We start from the raw sequence: 17,104 nt of genomic DNA, 5'->3' as shown, positions 1-17,104 counted from the left end.
AACCTTGGTGCAGTGAGACGATGCTCTAACCATGTCACCCAGCCAGGGCAATAAGCAGCATCCTTTGAAGCAAGAACTATCTTTATCGCAAAGTAAAAGGTAGTTTTAGGAATTCATACTGCCAAAATTACCCAAATTAACTTAATACTGTTATGGAAGCAAATGGCTACATATTATTAGCTGCTAAATATAAATTTTCATAAAACACACACACACACACACACTCTCTCTCTCTCTCTCTCTCTAAGAGAAATACTCCATGCCGCTACTCTCAAGATGGTCTTGGCAGACAGTCATAACCCCTGAGTCACAGTGCTATTAGAGGTGAGCCCCATTTCTCTCCCTTTCTACAAAACTCCAGTGCAGTGGTCCCTTGAATAAAGTTCCTGTCTTCAACAAGTGTCTGAAACATTTTTTTCTCTAACAGTTTGAGACAATTATAGATGAGAACTTGGCCCAAGAACCAAGACCCATGATTTCTGGGGTACAAGTTGAATAAAGTTCCTGTCTTCAACAAGTGTCTGAAACACTTTTTCTTTAACAGTTTGAGACAATTATAGATGAGTGCTTGGCCCAAGAACCAAGACCCATGATTTCTGGGGTACAAGTTGAATAAAGTTCCTGTCTTCAACAAGTGTCTGAAACATTTTTTCTTTAACAGTTTGAGACAATTATAGATGAGTGCTTGGCCCAAGAACCAAGACCCATGATTTCTGGGGTACAAATTGACAGCAGCAGTAAGGCAGGAATTGTGGGCACTGTGATCTGAAAACAGATGCTTTGGACAACACCAAGGAAACACCAAAGCTACAACAATGTCTCTTTGCTCCAGCTCCCTCAGTGGTAAACAAAGATATTGAATGGGAACACATCTGGGTCCCCAGGATTCTCCATGTCTGCTTTTTAAAGGGGTTCTAAAAACTTCATGGAAAATCCAAGGCTGCTGCTCCTATTGTTTCTTCAACATTTTATTAGGGAAAACTTCAGACTTACAAAAGTAGAGAGAGTGACTCCCAGGCACTCATTACTCAGCTCCCTACTGATCAACATATGGCGGATTTTCTTTTATCTGTATGTCATGCTCTTTGTCCCACCTTTATTATGTGATAGCAAACCTCTTATACTGTATGCTTTATTTTAACATTATTTCTAAATTATAAGGCTTTTAAACTCATAGCCACAATGCTACTATCTCAACTAAAAATACATAAACAAGTAAAGAAATGATTCTATAAAATCATTAACTATTCAGACAGCCAGTGCAACTTTTTTCAGCTATAATTAAAAATTTGTCCAGAGCCAGGCTAGAATTCTCACAAATTTGCTACAACTGAGAAATAAATATGAGGAATAATTTTAGTATGCTTCAATTAACAACTAAGACAAATAATACCAAATAAAAAATAATTTCAGGGTTGTGCGAGCATATGTCTGAGAAAAAAGGGATTCACGGTGAAATATAATCTATTTTGACATCTGTGAATATATAGAAATTGAGAGTATAAAAGGAAATTACTAAGTGACATTTCTAAATTTTTTTCTGTATACTATGTGACTCGTCTTAGGATAGTCATATATTAGCAAATAGAATACGTGCCTATTTATGTTATTATTCAAGAGTTTATATCATATTATAGAAAATAATTATAATGACATCAAATTTACATCTACTTTTATTTATTTATTTATTTTCTGAAGTTGGAAACAGGGAGGCAGCCAGACAGACTCTCGCATGCGCCCGATTGGGATCCACCCGGCATGCCCACCAGGGGCAATGCTCTGCCCATCTGAGGCGTCACTCTGTTGCAACCAGAGCCATTCTAGTGCCTGAGGCAAAGGCCACAGAGCCATCCTCAGCACCCGGGCCAACTTTGCTCCAATGGAGCCTTGGCTGCAGGAGGGGAAGAGAGAGACAGAGAGGAAGGAGAGGGGGAGGGTTGGAGAAGCAGATGGGTGCTTCTCCTGTGTGCCCTGGCCAGGAATCAAACCCAGTACTCCTGCACGCCAGGCCGACGCTCTACCACTGAGCCAACCGGCCAGGGCTTACACCTACTTTTTAAAAAGCAAGGATTTAAAATTTACAGCATAAGTTGGATTTTTAAATAAAAAATTAAAAACATATGCCATCCACATCTTTCCTTTATATATAAAATACCCGTGAAACTAACTTGAAATTGCCAGATGAAAAAATGATTTTTTTCTTTTGCTTTTAAATTCTTGATATATACTCTAAAATACAAATAGATGTATGCGAAGATACAGAAGAATAAAAATTCTTGCATGATACCTCTGCTAATATCATACAGTAAGAAAACTTTGTGGTTACACTGACGCTTGAGGTACACTTTGTATTCTTGAAGTAAGAGCAGAAGCACATTTCTTATCTTTTGAAGTGAGTGCTGTCTGGTGGTGGCAGTGGAAGCCGGAAGCCGGAAGCCGGGCTCCACTGGCTCGGGCAGAACCGCTTTCACACTTGCGCCCTGCCCGGTGGCTGGAGAAACTGTCCCTGCGTTGAGCACAACAGTGTTATTCCTGTGCTCACGGCACAATACTCTTTCTAGGACATCTTATGGATAAACTTCTAATTTTAGTGTCAGGAATACTTTTCTGCGTCTCTCAAGCAACTGCTTTCTACATGTTATTATTAATTTTTAATCTTACAGTCTCTGCTGTGACTTCTCTGCTGCATCTATTCATGCCACCGACTTGAGAAAGACCAGAAGGCCCGTTTTCGGGTTAGTCCTGGCCTGTGTGCAGGGCTTTGCCTTATGGTGTGGGTACAAACGTCACTCTGGCTCCCACACAGCTTACTCTCCTGTTCCCAGCTTCATTCCCTGGTGTCTTCTGACATTGTTCTCTTCTGAAAACAGGTATTTCATTAACTTATTTTATAACATTTTTGAGCAGCACTAAATCTTTTCTAGAAAAAAAAACTGAAGCATAAATATAAATGTTTCACATAACTTTTTTCATGGGAACACAGTGAATAATGCCTACTATTATAATCAAATGGACCTTAAAACTGGCAGTTTCAGGTCAGTAGCCATTTAGCTGAATTTTCTAAAGCTCAAATTTATCTTTGCTTCATTTTAAATACATCTACTCCATTTTACCCCTTGGATAACAGAATGATCTGATATAGTTCTGTCATTTTTTTTCCCCCCCAGATATCTGCTGTATTATCTTTTAGATATCAAGTTAAAAGTCTGTGTGCGATCTGTCATTGCCTGGTAATGCTATGCTTATGTTATTTATAATCTCTGTTCATCCTCCTATCTAATGTAATACAGTATGTATGTCTAAAATTCTATTTGGGAGCATCTTTCAGAATTGTGCTAAAAAAACAACCCCCAAACCAACTAATTCGAAGTCATCAGCAGTCCCCACGCCCACATTTTTCCTAGCACGAAGCATGACCACAATCTCAACAAGCAACCAGGTAGAAAATAAGGTCCCTCCTGGCACTTCCCCAATGCCTGTCGTGTTCCAGGCAATGCTCTCAGGGTGTTAGATACACGGTACCATTTGTGTCTCCAATGACCCTGCCACGGAGGTGATTCAAACCCCATTTCACAGATGAAAAACCGAGAATGAACGAGGATACTTTCTATTTGTCAAGCCTCCTTGGCTAGGAAGCGGTCAGCCCTGGGTTTGGAAGCGTGCTGAGTCCAACCAGCTTCCTTTGCTCTGCCCCACGCAGCTCCTTTTGGTGGGGAGACCGGTGAGGACAAATGCAAATTTATAGTGAACACCATGTTCCTGTATTTTAGTCCTTAGGACAGCCTACTTTATTCTTAGAATCATTTTAAGCAGCTTTTTGAGGTACACTTTACATACCACACAATTCCCCCATTTATGCAGGCATGCAACCACCAGCACAGCCACGTTTGAAAACCCCTCCATCACTTCCTCACCCTTCCCTGGAGCCAAGCTCTGTTCATACCTCTGCTCCTAGACACTATTAATCTGCTTCTGTCTCCGTAGTTTTGTCTTTTTTACCAGGTGTTTTTTTTTTTGTTTTTTTTTTACAGAGACAGTGAGAGACTCAGAGAGAGGGACAGATAGGGACAGACAAACAGGAATGGAGAGAGATGAGAAGCATCAATCATCAGTTTTTCGTTGCAGCTCCTTAGTTGTTCATTGATTGCTTTCTCATATGTGCCTTGACCGTGGTCCTTCAGCAGACCGAGTAACCCCTTGCTCAAGCCAGCGACCTTGGGTCCAAGCTGGTGAGCTTTGCTCAAACCAGATGAACCCGCACTCAAGCTGGTGGCCTCGGGGTCTCGAACCTGGGTCCTTCCGCATCCCAGTCCGATGCTCTATCCACTGCGCCACCACCTTGTCAGGAGCTTCCAAACTGGCACAAAGGTACTAGTTTTAGACAAGGCAGTGAAGGAAAGTTAAAGTTAACTGCAGGAAATTATTTCTTTGGGACAAAGTTGAAGAGAATTCTGCATATATCAATATTAATTTTTTTTTTAAGTGAGAGCAGGGGAGATAGTGAGACAGACTATCTGCATGTGCCCCAACCAGGATCCTCCCAGTAACCCTATCAGGGGCCAATGCTCAAATCAATCCAGTAATCCACAGCACTTGAGACCAACGCTCAGACCAACCGAGCCACTGGCTATGAGAGGGAAAGAGAGAGAGAAAGGGGGAAAGAGGGAAAGGGTAAAGAAAAAGACAGTCACTTCTCTTGTGTGCCCTGACTGGGAACTGACCCCGAGACATCCACACACTGAGCCAACGCTTTACGCACTGAGCTAACTGTCAGGGCCTCAATACTGATTTAATTTGAGACGTTTGATGGCAACTCTATGAGGTGATTTCAAGAAAAACATAACATGTCACTCAGCAGTGATTTAAAAAAACTGAAGAGACAAGGAAATAAAAACCTCTTTTAGGAGATGGAAAAACAGAGTTGGATATTCAATATGTATACATTTCCAACTTCAAATTTAAAATCATATTGTCAGTTGTCCAAAGCAACTCAAATTTAAAGTTTGTGTTATGAAATTGTACAAATATTTTCTGTTAAGGGCTGGAGAAAAGCCATGTGCCACTCTACTATTTAGCTTCCTAAGGTACTTCGACCTACAGATAACAAACAACATTCCTGAGAGACGAAGGCTAACTTAACTTAGGTAGAGAGCCCACCAAAACAAGTTTTAGTTTTTAAGTACACAAATTTCAAAATAAATCATAGCATTTCTCTTTATATATAACTTGGCAAAACCTTAATTAAGTGTCTGAGTATATTGCTACTGGCTTTAGATCTTCCATTAAATGCATCACTCTTTCATTGGTCTGAAACATGGTAAAACAAATGCCAATTACTTTTAAAACACTCAATCCTTTCAGATTAAAGTTGAGGGTCCAGAAATCCAACACCCAGCACCCTTTAATGAAAACAAGACTAAATCTGTTTCTGATATTGATTTAAATATAGATCTTGGCCTTGGCTGGCGGCTCAGTGGATAGAGTGTTGGCTTGGTGTATGGCTATCCTGGGTTCGATTCCTGGTCAGGGCATATAGGAGAAGCCACCATCTGCTTCTCTCCCCGCCTTCTCCCCCTTCTCTCCCTCTTCCCCTCCCACAGTCAGTGGCTCAATAGGTTCTAGCATGGTCCCAGGCACTGAGGATAGCTCAGTTGGAGAGGGTGGCAACCTCAGGTGCTAAAGATAGCTCGGTACTCGAGCATTGGCCCCAGATGAGGTTGCTGGGTGGATTCCAGTTGGGGCGCATGCGGGAGTCTGCCTCACTGTCTCCTGTCTTCTCACCTAAATAAGTAAAAAATTAACAAACAAATAAATATAGATTCCAATTTTCAGCCCCCCCAGCTCAAATGACTGAAAAAATATGAGGTAATTTCACATAAATCACAAACTAAGTAAAAGAACTATAACTAATATATAAATAAGGATTTACCAAAAAAAAAAAAAAAAGGCTTAATTGAGTGATATTTTAAATCAACCTTTACATACAAAAGGTGTTTTGTGTTGCTTAATCACCCAGACTTTCAGATGCTCCTTTGTCTACAGTTACATATTTGGCAAGATTCCTGGAGAATCAACACCATAGCCTCTGAACCAGCAACTGTAGGGGGATCACCCTGAGAATACCCTGCCAGCAGTCTACTGCGTGGGGCACCTTGATCTTTTTGTGTTCTTAATGGTCTCGATGTCTTCCTTATCACAAATCACCACTGGGCATCCCTGCTTAGCAACCGCCTGCTGAGAGTATTCTGACATTTGAGGTCAGATATTCTGTGACCTCTCATGATGATCATGATGACAGGCATCAACTTCTTCACCAAAAAAGCCAGAGGGCCATGTTTCAATTCCCCAGTGGGAATGCCTTCAGCGTCTATGAGGGAAGTGATTTCTTTGATTTTTAGTGCCCCTTCAGGACAAGTAGCATAATGGTTGCTATGTCCCATTATCAAGACTGATTTTTGATGATAAAGCTTTGGTGCCAGTTTCTGAACTTAATCATCCATGTTCAGTTCTCAATCAAATCAGGCTGCTGCGTCAGTCCAAGCATGGTCTCTTTGCGTCTCTTCTGCATGGAAATCCTGTCATCACACATCTAAAGGGCAAACATCACAAGGGATACAAACGGGCTGGTGTAAGAACTTTCAACAGTCTACCTCCTGTGACATGGAACAGCTGACAATGTCTGTGATCCTAGTTATAGCACTTCTCTTCTGACAGCAACGAACACCCACTTGGGCATCCGCTGCCTTACTCAATGGACTAATGAAATAGCAAACATCATCCTGAAAAACTGATGTCAGGAAATCACTGGATAGCTGCTCCATCCTAACAGGCAACTCAGTCAGCAATTTCAGAACCTGATGTGTTGCTACACCCGCATGATAACTGGATAAAATCAATAAGAATCAGAGGCCGGCACCTCTGAATCTCCTTAATGTGATCCTTCAACCCACACAAATTCACAGTATAGTCATTGAAGTTGACTCTTCCTCTCATTGTGTTCACAGCTGACTCTGGCTGCTCTAAAGCTTCCTTCTCCATAAATCAGGGGTCCCCAAACTTTTTACACAGGGGGCCAGTTCACTGTCCCTCAGACCGTTGGAGGGCTGGACTAAAAAAAACCTATGAACAAATCCCTATGCACACTGCACATATCTTATTTTAAAGTAAAAAAACAAAACGAGAACAAATACAATATTTAAAATAAAGAACAAGTAAATTTAAATCAACAAACTGACCAGTATTTCAATGGGAACTATGTTCCTCTCACTGACCACCAATGAAAGAGGTGCCCCTTCCGGAAGCGTGGCGGGGGCCAGATAAATGGCCTCAGGGGGCCGCATGCAGCCTGCGGACCATAGTTTGGGGACCCCTGCCATAAATGAACTGAAGTTGCCCTTCATGATCTGTGGGAGTTCCATCTGGAGGGTTTATACAGCCCTTCCAGGGTAATCCCCTACTGTTCATCTGATTCAATGGATAGAAAGATGGACATCCACCACCTCTGCTACATCATCATCTTCAAGAAAGATGACACAACTGATGTGTTCTATGACAGCACTTGTACCGGAAGCAAAATAACTGCTTTTTCGCCAACAGGGAAAAGGCAAGTTATACTGTCCACATGAGAGAGACTGCAGCTTCCTTTTTGTAATCTTTGCCTGTTCTGTTGAGTACTGGAATTTGATCAGTAGAGTTTATGTTCACTTTGTACACCAGTCAACAGAGGGCTATCTTGTCTTGTGCCAACTGCTTGGCCAGAAAAATGAACACTTTTAAATACCAGTGCAAAAGCACCTTTCAATTGTTGGATAACTCTCCCCACCAAGGTAGTAAAATAAAACTGGTATCTTCTCTTTCCTGATTGTTATACATGTATTTAATGTGTTTGGCAATTGTCTTAGTGTCTGTTTCAGCTTCAAAATCAGCCTTTGCTTTCCCAAAACTTCTCAAGTCTTAGTAGTTGGTGAGGATTCCATTGTGAATAACAAAAACTTCATTATTTTCATCAGAGTGCTCAGGATGGCCATTGATAGGACTGGGTTCACCATGTTTGCCCAATGGGTGTGAACTATTCCAAGGCATACATCAAAATTCTGTATCTAAATCCATATCCTGTTGTTTGTATACTTCATCCAGTGCTTTTCTGTTCCCTTTCCTCTTTTTTCTTTTTTAAATTTATTTTTTTGACAGAGATAGAGAGTGAGTCAGAGAGAGGGACAGATAAAGACAGACAGACAGGAAGGGATAGAGATGAGAAGCATCAGTACTTAGTTGTAGCACCTTAGTTGTTCATTGATTGCTTTCTGATATGTGCCTTAACCCGGGGGCTATAGCAGAGTGAGTGACCCCTTGCTCAAGCCAGAAACCATGGGGTCAGGTCTATGATTCCATGCTCAAACCAGCGACCCCGCGCTCAAGCTGGTGAGCCAGTGCTCAAGTTGGTGACCTCAGGGTTTCAAACCTGGGTCCTCCATGTCCCAGTCCAACACTCTATCCACTGTGCCACCGCTGGGTCAGGCTCCCTTTCTTCTTAATGAGCTGGATTTTGCAGGTGTTGGCTTCCCAATCTTTGTCATTGCCTCCACCAACTCACACACCAGTAGAATCATATCCTCTGTATTCCAGGTATTTGAAGTCCTTTGATTTAGGGCCTCCAAGCTTTCTACTCTGTGCGAGAGACATGGTAGTTTACTGCACATGATGCTGGAGGCATGGTCCACAAGGCGAATGGTGAGCAGGTGGGGAGGCCAGGAGTGCACAGGAACCTGTGGGGCTATCGGAGGGCTTGGGAGCCAGGGGGCCAGTTTGTTCTTCTTTTAAAAAATTACTGAATTCTATTCTATTGTAGATATACCAAAATTTATTATTTGATGGACACTTGGGTTATTTTAACTTTTTGACTGTTATGAATAGTGCTGCTAAGAATAGTTGTGTAACAGTCTTTGTATGGGCTTTTATTTCTCTTGGGTTTAAGCCAAGCGTGGAATTGCTGGGTTAAAAGGCATGTGAATGTTTAACTTTAAAAAAATTGCTAAATTATTTATATTTTCCAAAGTGGCTATTATACTCTACATTGTCAAGAGCAATGATCTAGGGGTTCTGATTTTTTTACATCCTCACCCATACTTGGTTTTACCAGTCTTCTTAATTTTAATTACTTTAGTGGATGTGTGGTGACATCTAATTATAGTTTCAGTTTGCATAATTAGAGGTTGGACATCTTTTCATGTATTGTTGGCTACCTGCTATCTTCTTTTAAAGCGTCTGTTTAAATATTTGGCCCATTTAAAAAACTGTGTTGTATGTCTTCTTCTTTTTTTTTAATTCAGTGAGAGGAGAGGAGGCAGAGACAGACAGGCATGCATCCCGACCGGGTTCCACCTGAGCCCAGAAGGGGGCAATGCTCTGCCCACCTGGGGCATTGCTCTGGTGCTCAGCAACTGAGCTCTTCTTAGTGCTTGAGGCAGAGGCCACAGAGCCATCCTCAGTGCCTGGGGCCAACTCACTCCAATGGAGCCATGGTTGCAGAAAGGGGAGAGGAGGAGGAGGAGGAGAGGGAGAGGGAGAGAGAGAGAGAGAGAGAGAGAGAGAGAGAGAGAGAGAGACAAGAAGGGGAGGGGTGGAGAAGCAGATGGGTCCTTCTCTTGTGTGCCCTAACTGGGAACTGGACCTGGAACATTCACAAGCCAGGCCAACGCTCTACCACTGAATCAAGCAGCCAGGGCCATATGTCTTCTTATTATTAAGTTTTAATTATTTTAAAAAATTTTAAATTTGATCTCATTTGCACAAGGGCCACTTAACTATGTTTGGCCTGAATAGTCAGGTTTTTTATTCTTCCCTCGAAGATCTCTGTTGTGGGTGTTGATAGCCCTATGTTTTGCTGCTTTTCTTAATATATAGTGTTTCCTTTATCCCTCCTATCTCAATGCCCTACTCATATTTCAGGCTGGGACCTACTCCTAATTTAGAGCTCTTTTTCCCCCTTTTGCCAGCTTCTATTATGAATCTACCTTTGCCACCCAGCTTAGTGTATCCCAAGGCTCTCTTTACCATGCCACAGTCACAGAGCTCCAGGGAAAAGCTACCTGGTCTCATCTCTCCAGGCAGAGAACAGAAGCTCCATATCCACGCATGCTGCAGATGGCTTCTCCAGTCTACCTGAATCATTACCAGCTAGAAGCAGCGGTCACTGGGACTTGGACATGAGCTGCAAAGTATAGAATGGTGACAACAATTCCAGTGCCATGTGGACTTTTCCTGGATGTGGACTTTTCCTGGACTCCTGCTCCCTATGACAGATCCTACAGACTGAACTGTGGTTGGGTTGCATTTTTCAGGGATTTGGCATGGTGATGGGCCAACCCGGACTTGGTGAACATGTTAAGGACACTACTCTTTTATGGATTCTTGCTGTATTGGCCAAGAGTTTGCTTAAAGGCTTTTAATCACTGTAAAAAAAAAATAGAAGGCTGGATAAAGAAGATGGGGCACATATACACCATGGTATACTAGTCAGCTAGAAGAAATGATGACATCGGATCACTTACAGCAGATTGGTGAAATCTTGATAACGTTATGTGGAGCGAAATAAGCAAATGAGAAAAAAACAGGAACTGCAGGATTCCATACATTGGTGGGACATAAAAGTGAGACTAAGAGACATGGACAGGAGTGTGGTGGTTACGGGGGGTGGGGGGAGGGAAGGAGGGGGGGAGGGGGAGAGGTACAAAGAAAACTGGATAGAGAGTGACGGAGGACGATCTCTCTTTGGGTGATGGGTATGCAACAGAACTAAATGACAAAATAACCTGGAAATGTTTTCTTTGAATATATGTACCCTGATTTATTGATGTCACCCCATTTAAATAAAAATTTATTTATTAAAAAAAATTTTAAATTACACTTGACTTTCAATATTATTTGATATTATATTAGTTTCAGATGTACAGCATGGTGGTTAGACATTTATATAATTTATGAAGTGATCCTCCAGGTAAGTGTAGTATCCACCTGCAAAATATATATTTTTTACAATATTACTGCCTATATTCCTTATGCTGTACATCCCCATTGAGTTTTATTCTTCTATAGAGTAAGAGATTTTAAAACCTGTCTGGATTCAACCATAAGTTTGGCAACCATAAGTTTTTCAAATATTTTTTCCCAAATTGTAGCTTGAATTTTAATTTTCTTAAGTATCTTTTTTTGAGTAAGTTTTTAATTTTGCTGATTATCAATTAATTTTTTTATTTTAGCATTATGCTTTTTTTTGGGGGGGGGGTTATGTTTGCTTAACCCAAAAGTAAAAATATTTCCTTTAAATTTTCTTCCACACGTTTTATAGTGTTTACATTTAGGTCTAAGATCCATCTGAATTAATTTTGGGGGATGATGTGAAGAAAAGATCAAGGTTCACATTTTTCCATAAGGATATCCAACTTTCTCAGCACATTTATTGAAAATACTATTCTTTCTCCATGAAATTTCTTTAATATGACTGCTGAAATTGACCTGACACACGTGGGCCTGTACCTGGGCTCCCAATTATTTCCATTGATCTATATATCAGCGTATGCCATACTGTCATGATTATTATAACTTTGTAGTAAGTCTTAAAACTAGTAATGTTGCCCTGGCCGGTTGGCTCAGCAGTAGAGCGTCGGCCTAGCGTGCGGAGGACCCGGGTTCGATTCCGGCCAGGGCACACAGGAGAAGCGCCCATTTGCTTCTCCACCCCTCCGCCGCGCTTTCCTCTCTGTCTCTCTCCTCCCCTCCCGCAGCCGAGGCTCCATTGGAGCAAAGATGGCCCGGGCGCTGGGGATGGCTCTGTGGCCTCTGCCTCAGGCGCTAGAGTGGCTCTGGTCGCAACATGGCGACGCCCAGGATGGGCAGAGCATCGCCCCCTGGTGGGCAGAGCGTCGCCCCTGGTGGGCGTGCCGGGTGGATCCCAGTCGGGCGCATGCGGGAGTCTGTCTGACTGTCTCTCCCTGTTTCCAGCTTCAGAAAAATGAAAAAAAAAAAACAACAAAAACAAAACAAAACAAAACAAAAAAAACTAGTAATGTTAAGTCATCCAACTTTGTTCTTTTCCAACATCATATTAGCTGTTCGAGGTCTTTTGAATTTCCACATACATTTTAGAATTAGCTTGCTGATTTCTATAATAAAAACCATGCTGGTATTTCGATTGATATCACATTGAATCTATACATCAATTTGGGGAGAACTGCCATCTTAACAAATAAGTTTTCTACTCTATTAACATGATATATGTATTTAGTTATGTCTTATTTAAATTCTCTCAATAGCCCTAGCTAGTTAGCTCAGTTGGTTACAGCACCCTCCAGAAATACCAAGGTTGCGGGTTTGATCCCCGGTCAAGACACAGATGGGAAGCAGCCAATTAAAGCACAACTAAGTGGAACAACAGATGAATGTTTCCCTCTTTCTCTCTCTGTTTCTCTAAAATCAATCAATAAAAAAGTTTAAATTCTCTCAAAAATGTTTTGCAGTTTTCAATATATAGATATTTGACATTATTTATTAATTTTTTTCCTAAGCAGTTGTTTTCATGTTATTTGACACATACATGTCTTTTAAGTTTATTTTTTTGGATTGTTTTCATTGTCAGTACATAGAAATACAATTGATTTCTGCATCTGATCTTGTGTCCTGCGATCTCATTAAGTTTATTTCCTAGTTCTAGTAGGTTTCAATTCCTTCCCCTGTAACTCTGCCCAGAAGGAGGTACCTACGGAGCTCCAGCCTCTTTCTGTTTCTCTAGCAAGAGCTTGGCCTGTGAGGCCCGGGGCAGAGTAAGAATTCCCTGTGGTTCCAAAGCCCAGGGACCTTCACTGCCATCACGGTGAGGGTTCGTGGCTTCTGTTGCTCTTACACTTTTTTTTGTTTGTACTTTTCTGAAGTTGGAAACGGGGAGGCAGTCAGACAGACTCCCGCATGTGCCCGACCAGGATCCACCTGGCACACCCACAAGGGGGCGATGCTCTGCCCATCTGGGGCGTCGCTCTGCTGCAATCAGAGCCATTCTAGCGTCTGAGGCAGAGGCCACAGAGCCATCCTCAGCGCCCGGGCAAACTTTGCTCCAATGGAGCCTTGGTTGTGGGAGGGGAAGAGAGAGACAGAGAGGAAGGAGAGGGGGAGGGGTGGAGAAGCAGATGGGCACCTCTCCTGTGTGCCCTGGCCGGGAATCAAACCCAGGACTCCTGCACACCAGGCCGACGCCCCACCACTGAGCCAACTGGCCAGGGCCGCTCTTACACTTTTTAAAAGAACACAGTAAGATTTATCTAGAAAGTCTACCTTTTATTTCTAAATTATAATCTCACAAAAACAATTGTGGTAAGTATAAAGTTTCAGTAATTAGACTCATGACCCATGATAAGAGAATTAAATAAATCTACCCTATAGTGATGGGAACATAATTTTTCTCAACTATTATTTTCCCCCCAAATTAATTTCTTATCTTTTGCTTTTCCCCCTTCATAATACTCCTACTCTTATACCTAAGCTTCTCATTGTAAAATCCTGATTCTCTGAGAAAAGTATGCACTTACAGCATGCCAGAGAGCCTCACAAGAGAAACTTATTTTTGTGGGAACAGAAATAAACTAATTAGGTATTTTCATTAGGGACTCAAAGAATCACGACTTTAATCTTTGCTTCCAGACAAGGCTCTATCAAGTTATCTAATAAAAGTTCTCTTTGGAACAGCACGCTTGAATTACATAACACTTTAAGGTATTATTCTTGGTCTTCTTAGTCACTCCGAATCTTTTTTGTTTTATGTACTGAGAGATAAAATGGAGAGGGAAGCTCCTCTTTTGGGGGAGAAGGTAAATTGAAAGCAAATGTCCTTTTGCTATAGTTCTACTGACAATGACATATTTCTTTGGGAAAATTTTAGTGCAAAGCTGTCTAAGAGGAGCCTTAAAACGGTATGCATGGTTTGAGCATGGATGTTGGTATTTGAGTGCGTGGGCCAAGTGTCTGGCTGCTGAGACTCACTTTTCTCCTTTGCTCTAGGGCAGTGGTCCCCAACCTTTTTTGGGCCACGGACCGGTTTAATGTCAGAAAATATTTTCACGGACCGGCCTTTAGGGTGGGACAGATAAATGTATCACGTGACCGAGACAAGCGTCAAGAGTGAGTTTTAGACAGATGTAACAGAGGGAATATGGTCATTTTTATTTTTATTTTTATTTTTCATTTTTCTGAAGCTGGAAACGGGTAGAGACAGTCAGACAGACTCCCGCATGCGCCCGACCGGGATCCACCCGGCACGCCCACCAGGGGCGGTGCTCTGCCCCCCAGGGGGCAATGCTCTGCCCATCCTGGGCGTCGCCATATTGCGACCAGAGCCACTCTAGCGCCTGAGGCAGAGGCCACAGAGCCATGCCCAGCGCCTGGGCCATCTCTGCTCCAATGGAGCCTTGGCTGCGGGAGGGGAAGAGAGAGACAGAGAGGAAGGAGGGGGTGGGGGTGGAGAAGCAAATGGGCGCTTCTCCTATGTGCCCTGGCCGGGAATCGAACCCGGGTCCTCCGCACGCTAGGCCGACGCTCTACCGCTGAGCCAACCGGCCAGGGCTTTTAAAAATTAAACATTATTCAGACTTAAATATAAATAAAACGGAAATAATGCAAGTTATTTATTCTTTCTCTGCAGACCGGTACCAAATGGCCCATGGACCGCTACCGGTCTGCGGCCCGGGGTTTGGGGACCCAGACTGCTCTAGGGGACAAGTTATTCCAGGCAGAGGCTGGTCAGTACATGGTGTGTGTGTGTGGGTGCATGTGTGAACAGTAAGGGAAAGAAGGAGACAGAGAAAGCCGGCTGGAGAGACAAAACAAGAAATGGGATAGAGTTGACATCAGGAAGGGCAAGCTTGGACCCATGATGGTCAGGACTGTGGTGACCGACAGTGTGATGAGCAGGTCGGGGGGGAGGGTCTAGGAGAGCCTTTCAGCTTTGGAACTTGACTCTGTAGTTTTGGTACAATTGTGTAAGGCCTGCTAGATGCCAACAGGCCACGAGGGAGACACGTGGTGGGGACACGGAACTCATGTGGAGGTTTGAGAACCAGTTCCAGAAACATCTACAGAGCACCCGTCAGTATAACGCATTATGCTTGGTGCTGGGTATAGGAGAGAGGACATCGGATTCCTGAAAGTGAGAAGAGAGATGAGTTCCAATCACCAGCACGAGGCAGGTGATAGTGTGGCTGTGCAAAGAACCTACAACTCGGGACAGGAGCTCGAGGGACACGGTTGTCAGTGGTTAACTTTTCACAGTGTGCTTCTAATTCCTGGATTTGCCCTAGGCTTTCAGACCTTTCCAGAAAGGCCCCCAAGCTAATGTGACCTGTCTAGACACATGTGTAACAGCTGGTGAGGGAGTGAAGCTGGCTGAGTAAGGCAGCAAAGGGGCACAGGATACTTATACGTTTGCTACAACTTTGAAAATTCACCTTGATGGCCACGTGCTGTAAACTGAGCCTCCAAATCCTTTGCCCAAGGAGAGGTGCCAATGGCTGTCACTGGGACCAACAGCTCACGCTGCAAGGCAGCTGGGAAGAGCTGGGGATGTGGACAGAACAGGGAGAAGCTGGAAGTGATGATGTGGGTGCAGGCCACCACCATCCTTGTCTTACTGATGGACAGCTCCATGGCTAGCCAGCACTGCAAGCAGCTGATGGTGTCCCTGAGGGATGAGCAAAACCAGGCGGGCTCCGCTCTGAGTGCCTGCAGCCCCACAGCTCTCGCTGCCAGAAGGCAGCAGCCTCCCTGGAGAGTAACAAATAGCAATGTTGGAGGTGCTAGGTGATGCCAATTTCCACCTGGACCTAAGATCAAAGATTGCAAACACAGCCCCTGGATTCAGGCAACTGCCATATAGGAGAAAGAAAATTGCCCAATAAACTTAATCATCGCCACAATCACTTTTAGAACATCAGCCTCAGATGAAACCCCACACCATTGGTGGTCACTCCTCATTTTCCCCTCCCTCAGTCCCTGACAACCACTAATCCATTTTCTGTCTCTGTGAATTTGCCTATTCTGGGCAGTTCACATAAATTAAATCATAAAATGCCTGGCCTCTGTCTGCCTTTTTTCACTCAGCAGAACGTTTAAAGGTCCGTCTATGTTGTAGCCTGACAGTGCGTCATTCCTCACATTTTGCTTATCCAGTCATCATTTGATGGACATTGGGTTGTTTGCACTTTTTGGCTATTATAAACAATGCTGCTATAAGCATTCATGTATAAGTTTGTTTGTTTTTTAAAGTGAGAGGAGGGGAGATAGTGAGATAGACTCCCACATGTGCACCTGGCAACCCCATCTTGGGCCGATGCTCAAGTACCAAGCTATTTTTAGTGCCTGAGGCTGAAACGCTTGGACTAACCAAGCTATCCTCAGCGCCCAGGGCCGATATTTGAAACAATGGAGCCACTGATTGTGGGAGGAAAAGAAGGAGAGAAGGGTAAGAAGGAGATGGTTGCATTTCCTGTATGCCTTGACCAGGAATCGAACCCAGGATGCCCATATGCCAAGCTGACATTCTATCCACTAAGCACTAGCCAGGGCCTAAGTTCCTTTTTTTTTTTTTAAGATTTTAATTTATTTGTTTTACAGAAAGAGGAGGGGTGGGTGGAGTGAGAAGTATCAACTTATAGTTGCTTTGCTTCATTTGTTCACTGATTGCTTGTCATGTGTGCCTTGACCAGGCAAGCCAGGGTTTTAAAGAGCCAACCTCAGTGTTCCAGGTCCATGCTGTATCCACCGCACCACCACAGGCCAGGCACATATGAGTTTTTGTGTGACATATTTTTCATTCTCCTGGGTATATACTAGGAGTGGGCCTTTCTTTCCCAAGAGAAATGTCTACAACTATTTAACAGGAGTTACTAGTTGGAATTTCTGACTCAACATGCTTAATGCATTTCAACATTTAATAACTTTGTTAAATACTTAGTTACTTATCTAAATGGAGGGAATAGTTAATCTTATCTAGTTTTTGAATGTATTTCTGAATAAACACAGATAGACCTGACATTTTTTTTGTATTTTTCTGAAGCTGGAAACG

At 42.9% G+C, this 17,104-nt stretch overlaps 1 protein-coding gene and 1 pseudogene across 4 annotated transcripts in view; both read right to left on the bottom strand.

Annotated features, from left to right (window-relative positions):
• GNAL (G protein subunit alpha L) overlaps nt 1–17,104 on the bottom strand; it is a 199,474-nt gene that overhangs the window by 63,609 nt on the left and 118,761 nt on the right. The gene's annotated exons all lie outside the window — the stretch shown is intronic.
• LOC136315605 (glutamine--fructose-6-phosphate aminotransferase [isomerizing] 1 pseudogene) lies at nt 6,071–8,082 on the bottom strand (annotated as a pseudogene).

This window comes from Saccopteryx bilineata, chromosome 11 (assembly GCF_036850765.1).
Source record: "Saccopteryx bilineata isolate mSacBil1 chromosome 11, mSacBil1_pri_phased_curated, whole genome shotgun sequence".
In the NCBI taxonomy this organism is placed as follows: domain Eukaryota; kingdom Metazoa; phylum Chordata; class Mammalia; order Chiroptera; family Emballonuridae; genus Saccopteryx; species Saccopteryx bilineata.
Note: the sequence above shows the minus strand (reverse complement) of the source record. Positions and strands in the feature narration are given on the sequence as shown.